The sequence below is a fragment of the Eurypyga helias genome, unplaced genomic scaffold (genome assembly GCF_000690775.1).
Source record: "Eurypyga helias isolate BGI_N326 unplaced genomic scaffold, ASM69077v1 scaffold2239, whole genome shotgun sequence".
Taxonomy (NCBI): domain Eukaryota; kingdom Metazoa; phylum Chordata; class Aves; order Eurypygiformes; family Eurypygidae; genus Eurypyga; species Eurypyga helias.
Genome location: NW_010270041.1, coordinates 89,211 through 93,944, shown reverse-complemented (window position 1 = coordinate 93,944; position 4,734 = coordinate 89,211).

Below are 4,734 nucleotides of genomic sequence, written 5' to 3'. Positions count from 1 at the left end.
AACCGCTCTGGGTTTTTTAGCTAGAATAAATGAAGTCACTGGCAGAGGACCACCTGCTGAGAAAGCAGGCTTTGTTTTATGAGTGCGTTCCCATGTGGGTGCACTGCTCCCCTTTTCTCACACGGTGGAGCCATCCTGCCAGGGTACAAAAGCACCAGCTGCAATCACAGGTCTGGAGTCCGTTCTCGGGGCTGAAGAGCTCTGAGCAGCAGGAAGGTGAAGGGTTTGGAAGAAGCACCGTCTCAGGGCTGAAGGGCAGGATGAACCTAAAAGCACCCGTCCTAACTGGCTTCTGCAGCTGTTTTCTCGTCCAGATTTCCAGGTGTTGATGGAGCGTTTGTCTTCCGAGGGCTTCTCTCGCTGCTGCCAGCAGAAGTTGCTCCCAAAGGCAGAGCTGGCAGGTACTAGGTACCTGCTCCCTGTGCCGCAGGCTCCGACTCTGGGTGTGGTGGTGGTGTCGTGGTTTAACTCCAGCTAGCAAAATACCACCAAGCCGCTCTCACAAATCCCCCTCCCTTCCTCCAGCTTTCTAGCAGCCATGGTAAAGAGATTTAACTCTTTCCTGGCTGAATCCAGCACAGGTGGGTATTCGTGCCCGGGCAGTGCCCACGGCTGCTGGGCCCAAACTAGCTCAAACATAAAGTAAGAGGCAGGATGGGCAAGAAGAAGAGTCGTGACCGACAAAGGTCACATTGGTTTTATTTATCGCTGGGTTTTGTGTAGCTGCTGTGAAAATCAGCTGATTTTGCTACTTACCTGGGGGTGGGGCTCGACACACGATTTCCCTGGCTGTTGTGGATAGAGATGCCAAAAAGGATGATGGTGTAAGACAGTAGAAATGATTCTGCCATAAGATGGTAGAAGTTCTTTTCCCTGTTCTCACCTGCTGGGAGGAGACACTGTAGGCGGTACTCCGCTATGAGTTTGAAATGCACCAGTAACTTCTTGATGGTTGGTTGCGGCTGTTGGGCAACAGGAGGCTCCTTCCAAGCCTTCCTTTATGGGTTAAAGCATAATAGCATGAATAAAGGGCTACTTTGAGAGCTTCCCATATCATTATTACTGAACCGTTAAATCTCTGCAGTGATAATAGCTGTACTGGGATTCTGTAATCTTTGCGAGACTTGTAAGGACGCTTCCCTCGAGGGGCAATGATTGCTTTTCCACTTGAAGCAGATTCTAGCCATTCAGGTGCAGAACTGCATTTGTGTCCTAAACAGCGTTTGCAAGCATGGAGGAATGATTTATTTTAGTTTTTTTTTTTTTTTGACTGGTTGGGTTTTTTTCACTCAGAAACACACCAAAGTGCCACTGTATCGCTGTTGGCAGTGCTGCCGTTCGCTGCTGTGTGATCAGCGGAGTGTTCTGCAAATGGTTAAAGTTTCCAGCAAGGAATTGTGTCTACACAGCAAGATTTATGTCACAGGCAAGTGTATTCACGGGGGTTTTGTTGAAAGTATTAAAAGTATTTTTTGTTGTTTTGGGTTGGTGTGTTGTTTTGGGGTTTTTTTTTGTGACTTTAAAACCTGGAAAATTTGTGAAATAAAATGTGTCCCTGTGACCTTCTCAGAGCTTTTAGTCTAGGAGAGCCCTCTAGCACATCCCTTGACAATTCTTCAAGAGAACTTGGGAAGAATAAATAAAGGCACTCCAAGTGCTTAAGCTGTATTTCTATCCCTTTCCTCCTGAAGAAGGTCACGGACTTTCTTGTACCTGTTTCTAAAGATGATGACGAATGATGATGGCAAAACCGTTCTGCCTATTTAGGCATCTTTTTGTGCAAGCATAGACTGGCAAGAGGTACAGGCCTGCAACGACTTACCAGCAGTGGCTGCTTGGTCCTTTGTAGGTGTAGAGTTGTTTGTATGGGAAAAGCCTTATTCCAACACCTGGTTCTAGGGCTTCCCTTTTAATATCGGTGGAAACCAACTTCCGTCCCAAAGTGATTGTCACTGGTTTGGTTACTTTTTTGTAGAAGTTAGATTCAAAATTTCTTCTGGAAGGGAGAAGTTCCACAGATGGTCTGCTCTGAACTGGACTTCAGCTAGGCTGCTGCAGTGTCTGGGCCCTCTTTTTTCTGGGAGGGAAGAAGTTTTAAAGCATTTGCAGCATTTTCACAAACATTTCAGAAGTTTTAAAGCATTTCTTGCCCACAACCAGAGGACAGGGGGTCTTTCTGCTGATAGCTGGTGGAGAGGATTTGGAAAGCAAGAAAATAATAAAAGGACAGAGAAATGGGGGACATGGCCCCTGTTAATTCATTCAGCAGCTGAGTTTTCTGTTGGGTTCAGGCACCTCTGCTTTTATTTCTACACTTGAGGGACTGGCTCTGCAGGCTGTCACAGAGCTGTGCTGGGACTTCTCAGCAGCGTGCACAGAGCTGAATGTTGCTGTCTAGGGATGAGGACCGTGGGCTGCTGCTGCTGTAGAGGAGAAAAAGAGCGGGAATGGAGGTCCAGGATGCAGTCAGACTATTGCCAGGGCTCTGTGCTGATGAGATGACTTTGTAAATGATCTGATTTTGGGTAGGAATCAACAGCTTAGAAGAAGGAAAGAAGCTCCTGGTGGCTGAAGGCCTAGCAGCTTGGAAAACCAGGCTCTTCCTCAGTTCGGTGCATCTTAAACATCCATTGCTTTATTTGGTGTGTTGGTGGCACCTAGAAACCTCTTGGGGTGACAGGGCCCCACGTGTGCAGCAGCGTGAGCTGTGAGCAGGCACTCGCTGTCCTAACATGCTGCCAGGTGTGAGAGACCGTGGGTGGGAGAAGAAACAACACTGCAGGGAGAAGTGATTGGTTTGTCTTTGGTTTTTCAAGCCCGTTTTAGAGCAGCGTTGGGGAGTTCCTTCGCTAACCGCTGGGAATGGTATAGTTGGGTTTGGGTTTTGTTAATATCCCAGGGAAAGAAAGGAAGAGTAAATGATCATGTTAACAAAAAAATCAGATTTTCACGTTGGGGCACAAACAGACAAATCCATAAAAGACAATTTGATCATACTGCCATCGGTAAATTGGCATATGGCCTGTGCAAACAAAGCCTCGGCTTTGTCGGGCAGCGTATTAACTCGTGAAGGGGAAGGCTGATTTATTACTCTTCATCCAGTCAGTAATTGTCAGCCTGTAATCCCCTAAAGGAGAAGTAGCCATCCGAGTTTATCACTTGAGAAGAGACACTAGAACAAACCAGATGCTGATTTTAGCCTGACAAAAAGCATCGCTGCTTGGGCACCGCTGGCGTGTCCGAACGCAAGTGGCTGCTGCCTGTGCCTGTTCACGAGGCAGAGGGGTGCAGTGAGCACCCCTGAGCACCCACGTCTGGGAGGAAAGCTCGGGGCTTTGTTCTTGTGTCTGTTGCAGGTCGTCTGTGTGCTTTGCTTGCCGAGGCCTTACCTTCTTTGGCCTCTGACACAGACATGAGTCTTCCCCGTAAGGAATTTGTGAGGTTTGCAGAATATTTAATGTTCTGTGAGTACCTCGGTGACCTGAGAGTTTGCTTTTTTTTTTTTTTTGTAGCCTACAGAGGTCAGTGATACAGCCTTATTTGGTTTATTCACAATATCCCAAGCGATAACCAGAAGATATGTCGACTGACAACTTCATTTCTGCCCCTTTTGTCTTCCCACTGGAGGTACGTGAAACTTGCTGTTGTTTCAGTGTGCACTGTACTTCCTTTTCTAGGATTTGTTGAGACTGCTCAGTGTTTTCAGGAGACAGCTATGCAAATGTGAGCTGCTAGTACCTCATTTCTTCAGACTGACATTTTAAAATATGTTCATTAAAGTTTTCATAACCTAAGCCTGTAATAATGAGAGCCTAGAGTATGTGCCTCCTGGTACCACATGCAAAGGAAATGTGTGTCTAAGAAACCTGTTATTAGCAGCTCGTATTTTGTTTGTGCAGTGACATCTAAGAGACTTTCTAAGCAACTTATTTTCCCTTGCTGTAAAGGCCGATTTCTTACTGCAGCAAGAGGCAAATCCGATCTTCAGATCTCAGCCTGCGCTGTATTGTCTGGATGAGGAGAAACCTGGGGAAGAAAAATACCTTTGTTTCTGAGCCATGGAAACTTCACCACTTGGAAATCTCCTTTGTCCCACTTGCCCTTTCCCTGCAGTAGCTAGGGAGTATTGTCTGTTGTGGTATTTCTGCCCACACTTCTGCCCTATGCTGATGTTTCTCCAGAAGCATCACCAGACCTGTTGCATCCCATCTGTTAGCAAGGAGACTGTCCCGGCAGCTCTTGTTTGAGGGGAGACTCTTGGCACACTAAGAGCTGGGAAAACCCGTTACTGCGAGTGGTAAGAAATGGTGGGGTTTAACTCCCAAGGTGTGACGTTTCAGTCTGTTCTTTCTAGGTAAACGTAATGGTATTATAGCCAGGCTGCGTATCCATAGAGCATGGATGAACTGCATTACGTGGTTCTTCCTGGCCCTCCTCCGTTCCTGGTTTTGGAGGAGAATACGTAGCTGCGTTAACACAGGCAGTACCTGGAAGATGGGTTCACCTCTGAGTGCAGATCCAGGGTGTTGAGGAGTAGTTGTGGTACGTGCGTCTTTCTCCCGGCCACACTGTAGTAGCGGTGATGTTCAGAATTAGCTTCTGTGCACGATTCCTGGGGACTTCGGAGGGCAGAAACGTGCCCTCGGAGCTCACGGCACTTTTCATCTTCAAAGTGCATTATAATCATTAATACATTAATTAGGCATTCTCCCCTTCCTTCCTGCTAACGAGGTT